A 14,122-nucleotide genomic window follows, 5' to 3' on the forward strand; every position below is an offset into this window, starting at 1 on the left:
TGCACTTACATATAGGGAGGCAAACATTTATACACATGGGGAAAAAATAAAGTGAAAAAAACTTCCAAATACATGCAAAGGACACTTTTCTAAGAACTTTTTTATTCTAAAATTGATTGTGTGTGTGTGTGTGTGTCCGTGCACACACCTGTGGTGTGTGTGCCCCAGTGGGCAGGGTGGGTGGACATAGGGAAGTCAGAGGACAGTTCCTGGGAGTTGCTTCTTTCCTCCCATCAGCGGGTCCCATGTATTGGACTCAGATCCTCTGGCTTGGCAGCAGGTACCGTTACATGCTGAGCAACCTCGCTAGTGGGGCTTTTTTGTTGTTGTTTTATTGTTTGTTTCGCTTTTTCAGGACAGGCTATCACTATACAGCCCAAGCTGGCCTCAAACTCACAGAGAACCTCCTGCCTCTGCTTCTTGAGGGGTTGGGCTACAGGCCTGTGACACCAGACCTGAATTCACAGGACTCACTGCTAAATTCTAAATTTCTAAATGCTATTATCCTCCTCTTTACCCTGAGATAACTGCCCTGGAAGATATAACCCATACTGTCCAGGACCATCTTTGCACAAGAACTGTTCCTGAGAAATACGCACTGAGACATCGTCAAGTGTTTCCTGTCTCAGGGAGCTCACAAACCTCCAGCTCTAGTTAGTGCCCTTTTAACCTCTTCTAGGCTACTACCTGGTGGTGAACAAGGACCATCTCTCCCAAGGCTTGGAGTCACCTTGCCTCTTGGTGCACTCCTGATCAGACTCCAGTTAACCCTGGGGGCCTCCTACCATGCAGGCCGGCCACCTTTAGTCTCCACATGAGTAGAAGACCTGTTGCGTGTGCTCTATGTCAGTACATACATCCTGCCCACGCACTAAAGGGGATGGTAAATTCAGGTGATTGGTGAGTCTACAGGGAACGGCTTGGGCTGGGCAAGCTGCTGATAGGGTGGGCTTGGGCCTCTGCCATTTCTGTTTAAACACTGAGTGACCCGTGGGCAAGCAAAAAATCCTTTTGTGTTCTGAGCATCCACAGCTGCCATCTGAGGTCCAGTCTGGATGTACCCCGGCTCATGGGGTGGAATCATAATGAGAGAAAGGCGAGGCTTCCTACATCTTATCAGATAAATTTATACAGGGAAGACTAAGCTATCTTTAGTCCTGGGGGCTCCACGCTACCACTTCACAGATTCTCAACAATCAAGAGTTAGGAAAAAGTTTTCTAGAACGTTCTCTACAGATCATTCAAGCAGGACATGTGACCACCTCAAACCATGGCCTTCCTATATCACCCTGGAAAGAGAGGCTTCTCTCAGCTCACAGGAGGGAGGTGTGTGTGTGTGTGTGTGTAGGGAGGTGTCCTTCAGGACCTAGTGAGTTTACCTGCACTTCCTTCCTTCCTGTATTCCCAATAGGAAGTCAAGATTGAGCCTAGAAACACTCCTTCAGGGGGCTGGAGAGATGGCTCAGAGGTTAAGGGCAGTGGCTGCTCTTCAGGAGGTCCTGAGTTCAATTCCCAGCAACCACATGGTGGCTCACAGCCATCTGTAATGAGATCTGGTGCCCTCTTCTGGCCTGCAGGCATACATGGAGGCTGAACACTGTGTACATAATAAATAAATCTTAAAAAAAAAAAAGAAAAGAAAAGAAACACTCCTTCAGAAACAGAATATCTCAGACAGGGTGTGTGTGTGTGTTTGTGTGTATGTTTTCCCCTATGACCATTGAGTTCTTACAGCTCTGTAAGCAATGTGTCCTCGTGTGAATCTTTCTTCAGTACCACTGTGGGCTAGAGTTTGAGTCTGCCACCTGGGCATTCTGGGCTTCCTGGGACCCTGCTGGTTAGAGCCACAGCTGCTGTCTTACCAGGGCCAGGCCTGGGCCATTGGTGAAACTGCGGGAAGGTGTGAAACAGAGCAAGAGGTGTGGATTGGTGCCTTTCGTTTCTGCTGTAGATCTCCACTTAAATATTGACTTCAAAAAAAATGTTCAAGCCAGGAGTGGTTGCAGCGCACAACGCCTGTCTGCGCTCTATGGGCTACCATATAGTTCCCTAGCTTCGGGCAATTGAAACACACAAAGGCACACAGACAGAGAGACAGAGACACGGACCTCTAGTCACTGGTAAGAAGCCCCTTTGTTCAGGAGCGCCAGAGAGGCTTATATACCCAACAGTCAGGTGGGCCAACAGGTGAAAACCTTATCCTCTGATCCTCAAGGCCAAGGCAACACTTGCTCGTGAAGCAGAGCTGGTAAACAACTTTGACACAGCTTTCAGTAACTCAAATCAGAAGGAAAGTAAAGATCTCTAGCAGGGAAGAGCAGCTGGAGGCCAGGACTCCAAATGGTCCCAACAAGTGGTGGCATACACCTTTAATCCCAGCACGTGGGAGACAAAGGTATCTCAGGTGTTCGAGGTCAGCCTGATCTACAGACTGAGTTCCAGGACAGCCAGAGCTACACACAGAGACCCTATCTTGAAGGGGGAGAAAAGTTCAACTTGAAGACTGATAACTGCCCTGAGCGCTCTGAATGCAAATGAATTTGTCCCTGTAAATATCTCGGTATATGCCGGGCGATGGTGGCGCACGCCTTTAATCCCAGCACTCGGGAGGCAGAGGTAGGCGGATCTCTGTGAGTTCGAGACCAGCCTGGTCTACAGAGCTAGTTCCAGGACAGGCTCCAAAGCCACAGAGAAACCCTGTCTTGAAAAACCAAAAAAAAAAAAAAAAAAAAAAAAAAAATATCTCGGTATATCTGAGATATTTTGGCAGCTTCGATCTTCTCTGATGTGAAGACTGTAGTGTTCTCAGAGGTCTCAAGACTTTTTTTCACAGAAAGATTCTTCCTGGATACAGTAGCATGAGTGGCATTTTGAGACATTAATAAAGTGCTTGCTTGCAGGCAGGAGCTCTGAGTTTACACCACAAAGCCCAAGTAATGTATTTTTTTGTTGTTGTTGTTTTTGTTTTGTTTTTTGAGACAGGGTTTCTCCACAAAGCCCAAGTAAATGATGGCACACGCTAGGAACGACAGTCAGAGTGACGATGCTGGGATCCAGGTCAGCCTACCTGGTGAGCTCCAGGTTAGTGAGAAACACTCTCTCAAAACAAACACCTAGATCAGGATGCTGGACGGCTCTGCAAAGGGCATTTGCGACTGAAGATGCAAGCCTGAGAATGTGGAGTTCAAAGCCTGGAACCCATATAAAGGTGGAAGGGGAGAAGCAGCTCTACAGGTTTGCTGTCTGATCGCCATACATGGGCTATGGCATGCAACACCCTGTACATCTATCATACACACACACACACACACACACACACACACACATACACACACATAGCGATACATACACACACAGATACATATCACATCCACACCCACAAATACACGACACACAGACACATACACACATACCTCATACACACACACAAATACACATCACACACACACACACACACACACCTCATATACATTCAACCATACAATGACGACAAAAAAATTTAAAAATTAAAAAAAGAAAAACATAGCCAGGCTGTAGTGGTACATGCCTTAATCCCACTGCCTCCCGAGTCAGAGGCAGGTGGGTTTCTGTGAGTTTGAGGCCAGCCTGGTCTACAAGAGCTAGTTCCATAACAAGCTCTAAAACTACAGTGAAACCCTGTCTCAAAAATACCAAAAAAAGAAAAGAATAGCACCATAGGAGTGACCCAGACAAGGCTAGGAGTACAGTTCAGTGGTGGAGCACTTGCTCCGGGTCCTGGGTTTGAACACTGAGATGTCTAAAGGAAAGAAGGCCCAGGAAGAACGAAACAGTGAGCTGAGAACATAGTAAATAATAAAAGCCACCTGTTACCATGGCAAGCATCTGTGACAGTCTTCACATATTTACCAAGGGTTTAAAGCTTCACATGAAGTCATTTGGTGTGAATTTCTCATCAACAGAGAAACTGGGTCTCTTGTACACTGTAAGGTTGAGGACCGAAACCTAACCAAGATCATCTATGACCAGTCTTGTTATGTAAAAATACAAATGGCTTAAGGGGTATGAGTGCCTATCAAATTCATAGTGTTTTGATGGGATTAAGTGTTGAAAATTATTTGCTGGGGGAGTGAGGCTTTGCTTGCTTGGTGGTGAAGAATGCAAAATAATCCCCTTTCTAGTAATCATCAAGGATCAAGTGAATGTGCACATTAGTTCCGACATAAATGCTGTACGTGGTTCCTAGGGAAGCAGTGTGCCGTGTGCTCTCATCGGGCTGCAGGAACGTGGGAGGAAGGAATGGCTTGATTAATCAGGGACAGCCTAATGACAACCTTCGGGACTGCAGGGATGAGGAGAGGGAGGGGGTGGGGGCATGAAATTGTGGACAGGTTCCGACTTCCAGTGTCCTTTCTCTGGATTGGATGCTGGAGCTGACTGTAGCCCTGCCAAGAGCAACACTGTGGACAGGGCACTTTAACCTGCTTTATCTTTTTTGTTTTTGTTGTGTATCTCCCTGCCCCCCCCCTCCCCCACCCAGTGGTTTCTCTGTGTAGCCTTGGCTGTTCTGGAGCTAGCTCCACACAGCAGGCTGGCCTCTACCTCCCAAGTGCTGGGATCAAAGGCGTGTGCTGCCACTGCCTGGCTATTACTTTGTCTTCTTGTTTTTAAGTTTTCTTCCCCCAAATATGTGTCTGTGTATGAATATATGCATGTATGTACAGAAGCCCATGGAGGCCAGAGAAGATGCTGGAACCCCTGGAGCTGGAGTCACGGGATGTGAGCCATATGACAAGGGTGCCTGAAACTGAACTGTGGTCCTCTGCAAGACCAGCAAATGCTCTTGATTGCTGAGCCATTTCTCCAGTTGCTACATAAACTATCTTTATTTAGAACGAAAAACAGCCCTGGGTTGAGGATGGAGCTCAGCTGGTTCAGCACACAACCATCCCAGGTTCAATGCCCAGGACCTCACAAACCCAGTGTGGTATTATGTACCTGTAATCTGAGAGCGAAAGTGGAGACAGGAAAATCAAAATTTCAAGGTTATCCTCTGCTATTTAGTGAGTCTGAAGCCAGCCTGGGCTGCATGAGACCCTGTCTCAAAAGAAAAATAACTAAATAAAAACAGCCCAAGAGGAAACATATTAACACACAGACAGGAACACCAAAGCGTAGGCAGGATGAGCAATTGAGCCGGCAGGGGTGGCGAGGTGGAGCCCTAGGCCAACAACTTCCTTCTGCAGCTAGTTCGAAGGCCTAGGCCCACAGTCCCAGCTGTTTCCCTCTACATCCTTCTAGGTCCCCTCTGGGGTAGCCTTTCCAGTGAACAGCCACCTGTCCCTCTTCTGAAGCATTTGGCTTTTATGAAGAACTTCTAGACAAAAAAATAAATGAGCAGATGATGGCCACAGCTTGGGAGGAGGAAACACTTCCAGCAGCAAAATCTTTGTTACTTTTCTGTTGCTGCCATAAAGAATCCTGAGGGGACTGGAGAGATAGCTCAGTGGTTAAGAGCACTGACTGCTCTTCCAGAGATCCTGAGTTCAATTCCCAGACACCACATGATGGCTTACAACCATCCATAATGAGATCTGGTGCCCTCTTCTGGCCTGCAGGCACACATGTATACTAAATAAATAGATAAACTTTATAAAAAAAAAAGAATCCTGAGTAAAGCCACCTAAGGGTTTATTTGGGCTCACAGTCCAAGGTACAGTCCACCATAGCTGGGAAGGTCGACGCATCAGTCACAGCAAGAAGAGCACGGGGAAACGCCTCTGTTCAGCTCGCCTCCTCCCCTTTATACAGTCCAGGACGGTGCCCTAGGGAATGGGGCTGCCCACAGTGGAGGAATCTTCCATCTCATTAGCCTCATCAATGTACTCCCCCACCCAGGCATCTCCAGAGACCATTTCCCGTCTGATCTTACCAACAGCTGGGACTGACCATTGCATCAAGTAAGGCAGAGGAACTTTGTGTTCATTGTAAACACTGATGTTTACTGGGTTGGAGGTACAGCTCCTGAGGATACCTGTCTGGTGACAAGCAAGGCCCTGGGGCTGATTTCCAGTGTCTCAAACTCACACTAGCACAGAGTTAGTACTTATCAAATAGAGACCCAAACCGTGCTACAAGAAACCGTGTACAGCAAGGCCTGGTGGCTTATGCTTGTAATTCCAGCACCAGGGAGGCTGAAACAGGAAGATTACTCAGTTTGAGCCATGACTTAGGCAACAGAGTAAGTTGAAAAGGCTTGGGATACACAGTGTGAGATGCTGTTCTAAGCAAGCAAATGGTTTTAGTTCACAAAATAGTTCCTAATCACTGTATAAACAAAACAATATGAATTTAAAAAAAATAAGGAAATGAATTTAAAAAAAAAAAGAATCGCTGCCAGTTTGAGGTGATGCTGAGACAGAGACAGGAGGATCTCTGTGAGTTTGAGGCCAGTCTGATCTACAAACCTGGTCTACAAACAAGCAAGGCCAGTCAGAGGCACATAGCAAGATCTTGTCTCAAAGCAGCAACAACAAAGCCGAATTACATCTATGCATAACATACAGAAACTGGTTTTTATTTGGTTGGTTTTGGTTTTTTGAGACAAAGTTTCTCTGTGTGTACCTTTGGCTGTCCTAGAACTCACTCTGAAGACCAGGCTGGCCTCAAACTCATCGATCTGCCTGCCTCTGCCTCCCTAGTGCTGGCATTAAAAAGGTGTGTGCCACCACCACCTGGGCTGCAACTTTTTAAAAAGTGGAACGTGGGTTCGTGGGTTAAGAGCACTTACTGTTCTTGCAGAGAACCCAGGTTCCATTCCTAGCACCGATGTGGTGACTCACAACTAGGAACTCCAATTCCAGGGGCTCTGACGCCCTCTCCTGGCCTAGATAGGTACTGCGTGAACTCAGTACACTTACATACATGAGATAAAACACTCGGATGCATTAAAAAAATGTCTTTAAAAAAAGTGTTTGCTGCTCTCCTACAAGAGCTGGTGAGTTTCCAGCAGCTCACAATTATCTATAACTCAAGCTTCCGGGGATGTTCTGGCCTCCATGGGTACCTGTACTCACATGGCAAGCACACACTTGTACACACACACACACACACACACACAAATACATCTTTTAGAAAAAAAACAAAACAATACAGAACTTGGTGACTGCTAACCCAAGGGATTGCCCAGCTCTCATCTGTATTGTTTCTGAGGGGATAAAAGACCATACATGGAGAGGAGGCTTCAGGGACTTGGGATTTGAAATGTAGGCAACATTTCTTGGCTTCTTTTCAGCTGTCTGATGTCACCCAAGAAGTGCTCCGGAGTGCAGACTTGGATAAACTTATGACCTCTGTCTGGCCCTGGATCCTAAAACTTTTATGGGAAGGTCGCTAATAAACTAAGTATGTAAATGCCCCGCCATCCAGTTAAGAGGTAATGGCTACCAGTGCTCACACTACGTATTTTTTGCAAACATTTATTTACCTTTCCTTCTAATAAAGTACACTCGCTGATACATAAAAGGTAGTAAAAATGTCCACAGCCTGCTCTTAAACTTGGTGTTTTTACCGACAAGTTTTAATATACTGTTTTGGGGATGGGTCGGGCATGACTTGAGGACAAGCAGCCAGTGAGGGACGTGACTGAGATTAGCGCCCAGGCCCAAGCTCGGTCATCTGCGCTCGGTCGTCTGTCCAAGTGCAACGTCTGTCCCGAGAGCTTCTGTGTCTCCATCTCAAAGATCAGACTGCCTGTAAAAACAGCCAATGTGCTTCTAGCAAAGAGTCAGTCACTTGTGTAAAAATGCCACCATAAAACACATTAGACTTTTGGGTTTTTTTGTTTTGTTTTGTTTATTTAACTTTAAACTGCAGTCTGGTGAATTTAATTCATCACATTCTCACAAAAGTACTGCAGGGGCAGCGAAGGAGAACCTTTGAGTAGGGATCCAGTCACTTCTTGAGACAGCCGCATGTGTAAAGGAAAACGATCCAAGAAAAGAACTTTTTAAAAATCCTTAGTCTTTAACTTACGCTGACTTCCTTTTACAGAGGTCAGGGAGCTCGTGCGATCGGCTGGCAGGATACACAGCGGGTCAGGACGACCACGGTGGGACAAAGAAAGGTGTTCACCTGCCCCCCAACCCACTTCCCACTCCCAGTCCTTCCCTTTATCACCGCCCGCATCTGGCTTTCCTAGGTTACCCTCCTTGCCAGGATCTCCCATCTACTCTCCCTTAGTGGAAGTAGTCAATGAGAACATCAGAATGGCCCATCAGTAAAATCCTTCCAGAGTCAACAAACATTTGAAAACAGCTTAGGATCTAGACAGCGATTTTGTTTCCTGATGTAAGAATTCTGGATAAAGGCGAGAATGGTTCAGCAGGTAAACACAGTGACCCGAATTTAGTCCCTGGATCCCAAGACAGAGATAGAGCCAACTCCCTCAAGTCCTCTGGCCTCCACCTATGCACCCATGCTCAAACATACACTTCTCACACAGAAGCAGTGGGAATAAGCTGACCCAAAGAGTTTGCCGGGAGCTCCATTCATTCGCCACCTCCCACTCTACTCCCTCCCCCTCCCCCCACCTAGAACAACACTCACGGAAGGTGCCGTCAAAGAAAGCACAGGCTGAGGCAGCAGGCAGGGCATCTGTTGGACATACTGTCACCAACATGCGTCCTTCCACATCTCCGGAATGCTGAGGTCTTGCAGAGGCTTCTGAGTCCTTACCCTTCTAAACATAGGAGGATCTACCATGATTTTGTTTTTATTCATTACATCTATTTTGTATCCTCCTGTGTGTACTTGTGCAAATAAGGTGAGATGCTTCCTCCAAGGAGGCCAGTGACGAGAGCGGATGCACTGCCAGGGTGATGGGCTGGCTGCAGAAATGAGTGCTCTCTACTTGGCTCTGGGAGTCTGTCGCACATAGAGGAAGGGGTTCTTAGTAGGGATACAAAGGCAAACACAACTACAAGCTGCAAGGCTCCATTCAGGCCAGGCTGAGACAGGGTCTCGCTGTGTTTGTAGCTCTGGCTGGTCTCTAACTCACAGAGATCCACCAAAGCAGCACCTCTCTCTCTCTCTCTCTCTCTCTCTCTCTCTCTCTCTCTCTCTTTCCTTCTTTCTCTTAATTTCTTTCTTTCTCTTTCTTTGTTTCTTCTTTCTCTCTCTTCTGTGCACATGATACTGTGATTTATTTTGGGAAAAAACTTTTTATACAATATATTCTGAACAGTTTCCCCTCCCCCAAGTCCTTCCAGAACCTTCTCCCCAAACTCTATACCCTTCTTTCTCTTTCTTTATAAGACCAACAAGCAAACAAACAAATAAAAACCCAGAACAAACAAAAAGCATGAAACACATACACACATGGAAATATACACAGAGGCAAACACACATAAACACCCCAAACCAAACCCACAAAAAAACAAAAACCGGAAACCATAATATACAAGCAAAAGACTAGTAAAAAAAAATTAAGAAGCAGTATAGGACATACGGTCTAAAAAAATGCCAGTGAGTTTATTCTGTGTCGACCATCTAATGCTGGGCATCAGGCATAAGGGTGGTTAATATACCCTGTGAGACTCCACTGGAGAAAACAAGCCCGTATCAGTTGGAGAGTGTCTTGGTTAGGGAGGCGAGTTCATGTTAACTGCCCCTCTCATCTCTGGGGCCCTGTCTGGCTTGAATTGTGCAAGGCCTAAGTGTGCAAGGCAAAGCAGCACTTCCTTCCCTGCCAGCCCCCACCCCAGGCAGGGTTTCTGTTTTACAGTCCCAGCTCCAGGATGGCCTTGAACTCACAGGACCACCTGCCACGGCCCCCCAAGCACTGAGATTAAGGCGTGTGCCACCACTGTCCAGCACACAGTACTTCCTAACCAGTTTAGTTTTTCGAGACAGGGTTTCTCTGTGTGGCTTTGGTACCTGTCCTGGAACTAACTCTTGTAGACCAGGCTGGCCTCAAGCTCAGCCTCCCAAGTGCTGGGATTAAAGTGCCACCACCGCCCGGGGAATTTTTCTTTTTTTAAAAAAAGATTGCATTTAGATTTTGTTCTATCATCTCCCCCCCCCCCCCCCCCCAGGCGGTATCGTTCTTCAGATCTTCACTGCCACCAGCTGATTTAGAATCTCCCAGGGGCACACCTTTGGACTTGGCCTAGAAGGCTGTTTCCAGATCAGGTTCCTGTGTGGGAAGACTTATTCTGAAGGAGAGTGGCAGGCACCCTGGACAGCCTGGGACTGCACACACAAGGCAAAGGCGGAAAGCAGGGGGGCACTGGCTCCCTGTTCTCTGCTTCCTGCTCAGTGCCATGGATACAGCAGCTCCCACCATGCCTTCCCCTCCATGTTGCTCAGACTGTCTCCCTTCTTAAGCCCCTAACCAAAGGAAATCCTTCTTCCCAGTGATAAAATTAACTAATACACCAGACAACTGAAGAAAAAACAAGGAACACTGCCTTCTTCCTGAGCCTCCAGGACATGTCTTCTCAGATTTCAAGGAAGCCACTCTCCTCAGTTTGGGAATCTATCAGCGCATGATCACGAACAGATGGGAATATCTTTTCATTTCCCACATAAATGACAGGGTTATGCTCATGATGTTGAGTGGCGGTCGCCAGGCTTGGTAAATACTAAGCACATGCTCTACCGCTGAGCTGCACCCCAACCCATAAGTGATTTTAATTAATTGCTTTTGGAGAAGGATGAACGATACACAAAGCAAGCTGGGTGGTGGGGATGTCCCACAACTCCCATGCCAACCTTCAACCTCTGAGCATCTGCACAGATGCATGGCTCCCCTTCCTCTTCACAGTACTCTGCACTCAGGCTAAGAGATCTGGTTAACAGGACATGCTGTTCTTACCAGAGCTGGGTTCTTAGCACCCATGTCAGGCAGCTCACAACTGCCTGTGACTGCACCTCCATGGGTACCTATATTCACTCACTCGCACACACATGCCCACAGAGCAACACATGTGCACATAATTAAAAACAGTAAAAAGCGAGGCGTGCTAGTACCTGCCTTTAATTCCAGTACTTGGGAAGCAAAGGCAGGCGGATCTCTTGAGATTGAGGCAAGTTTTGGGCCGGTCAGAATAAAGTGGTGAGGCTACCTCAAAAGCCAATAAACAAAAACAAACCTTAATGACGGGTGGTGGTGGCATACGTCTTTAATCCCAACACTCTAGAGACAGAGGCAGGCGGATCTCTGTGAGTTCAAGACCAGCCTGGTCTGGTCTACAAGAGCTAGTTCCAGGACTGGCTCCAACAGCAACACAACACTAGCAACTAGCAACACAGAGAAGCCCTGTCTTGAAAAACCAAAAAAGAAAAGAAAAAAACCTGGGAAAGATTTACACTGAAATTACTAGTTTCTGTTTTAAAAATGTGTGTGTGTACGTGTGTGCTGGCACATGTATGCTATAGGAAACATGATTATCTGGAGGTCAGAGGACCTCAGTTTGTACTTTATTTCGAGTCAGGGTCTCTTGTATTTTCCCATTGAGAATGACAAGCTAATTGGCTCATAGAGCATCGAAGGATGCTCCTGTATCCACCCATCTTCCTACAGAATACAGGGGCAGACACTCACTTAACCTGGGTCCTGAGGACTTGAACTCAGGCCCTCAAGCTTGCACAGCAAATGCTAAACCCACTGAGCCATCTCTCCAGCCTCATCTGACTTTCTGCTGCTGGAGGGGGAAGTGGGGACTTGCGGCGAACTTCTCGACCAGCGAGAAAGAACAACCACCACACGAGGATTCTTCTCAGATCACGCTTTAATGGAGTGCCCTTGGTTGAGGGAGAGCAGGAAGCGAGAGGCGCCCGAGAGCACTAAAGCAGCTGCTTATATAGGGAGTAGGCACATGGGTCACCCTGTGATTGGCTGCCACCATCAGCTGACACTAGGCTGCGTCAGGATAGGCCCAAGGACTCTAAACCACTGCGCATGCGGGAAGCAGGGGACACGCGGCTCCCAAAGGCATAGCCAAATATGGAGTTGTTTATTTCCAAAAAGACAGGATGTCGGCGCCATCTTGTAATGGCTATCCTGTCTGGCTCCCTGCAGAGACTGTGCTGGGGATATGCCCAGGTCCCTGTGCATCCTTCACATGGACTCTACACCCCATCTCCACTGCTTTGCCAACTGATGAATTTAGGATTAAACCTCCAAATTAGAAGACAATGCTTTTTGGAAAATGAAGAAAACAAAACAGTCCTTTTAAGTAAGGATTGGGATCAAATTAAACTGGAACCTCTAAGTAATAATACACTTACCCTTCAAGTGGCCAACTTTGACAAGTGTGCACGAGGGGATTAAAACACTGCAATAAGGCCGAGTGTGGGGGTACAAGAATTTATTTGTTTTTATTATTTTTTCTTTTTTATTTAGCTCTATATTTCTCTATATTTTTCTCTGTGCCCCTCCCTACCTCTCCCCTCCCCTTCAACCCTCTCCAGAGGTTCCCATGCTCCCAATTTACTCAGATCTTGTCTTTTTCTACTTCCCATGTAGATTAGATCTATGTATGGTCTCTCTTAGGTCCTTATTGTTGTCTAGGTTCTCTGGGATTGTGATTTGTGGGCTGGTTTTCTTTACTTTATGTTTAAAAACCACTTATGAGTGAGTACATGTGATAATTGTCCCAAGATTTTATTGAGACAGGCAAAACTATGAGCTCAAGGCCAGCCTGATGTACATAACCTGGGTTACAAGGTGAGATCCTGCTTCAAAATATGAAACTAAATGAGAACATTATGCAGTAGATGGAGTGCTTAAAATCTTACCAGCAGGGACAGCAGCTCTGTCACAGCCAGGAGGCTGTGGGTGGTATAGAACAGCCTCTTGCAGGAATGGGTGAGGCGGCTGTGCTGGCAAATGCCTGTAATCCTGCGGGCCCAAGGCAGGAAGATGCTGTTGAGATTGAGGCCACTTTAGGCTACAGACAGAGTAGCCTAAGCAGGGAAAATGCAACTTTGTCTCAAAACAAAAGCAGGGCTGGAGAGTGTTTGCTGCTCAACAAAGAGGACCTGAGTTCAAATCCCAGCAGTTCACAATCACCAGCACCCCAGCTCTTCTGGCTTCCACGGGCACCTCCACACTGGCACATTCGCTCATAGGGACACACACACATCTACAAATAAGTAAACCAACCTTCAACAAAGAATGAGGATGGTAAAATATCAGGTTCATAATCTTTTCCCTTCAAGCTAAATTTCCTTTTCCCTTTGGAAATTCCTGGTGGGTTTTTTTCAGAGGGGTTTTCCCCTAGCAACCTCTGACTACCCAGAGCCCTCCTGCAGCTAAGGAGGTCACGTGGGTGACTTTAGCGAGAACTACTGTCCAACAGTACACGGGTACACACTCAAACTGACCCTTCAATCCTGGTCTGGTAAACGATCCTGGCCAACTCATTTTACCAAGTGCAGTAGATGCAGAGATAGCCTCCAAAATAGACAAACTAAAACTAACAACCACCACAACACACCCTAATCGTCTATGGAAACACATTTCACATTTTGCATCATGTTACGTCTTCATTATTCCCCAAGTCATCTTTACTGGAAAGCAATTATCTTCCAAGTAGCTGAAAACAGACCAATTGGACACCAGCAGAGGAGACAAATTATTAAGCTATATCTTACCAGCTCTGTGTTCACTATTACTTTTTTTTTTTTTCCAAGACAGGGTTTCTCTGTAGCTTTGGTGCCTGTCCTGGAACTAGCTCTTGTAGACCAGGCTGGTCTTGAACTCACAGAGATCCGCCTGCCTCTGTCTCCTGAGTGCTGGGATTAAAGGTGTGTGTCACCACTGCCCGGCCACTATTTCTTCTTTTAAAAATTTATTTTTATGTACACTGGTTTTATTTATGTCATCAGATATGTCTGTGTGAGGGTGTCAGAATCCGTGGAACAGGAGTTACAGTTAGGAGCTGCCATGTGGGTGCTGGGGTTTGAACCCAGGTGCTCTGGAATAGCAGCTGGTGCTCTTAACTGCTGAGCCATCTCTCCAATCCTGTGTTTACTATTTCTTCATAAGGAAATTTATCAATGCCGTTTATTACCAAACATTCTAGTGCTTTCCAGAAAAAGGAGTGACAATTACACAATGCTCTAAGCATAAGCATGC

The sequence above is a fragment of the Microtus oregoni genome, unplaced genomic scaffold, assembly GCF_018167655.1.
Source record: "Microtus oregoni isolate MIOR12 unplaced genomic scaffold, Mior012 000176F_ref0000478, whole genome shotgun sequence".
Taxonomy (NCBI): Eukaryota; Metazoa; Chordata; class Mammalia; order Rodentia; family Cricetidae; genus Microtus; species Microtus oregoni.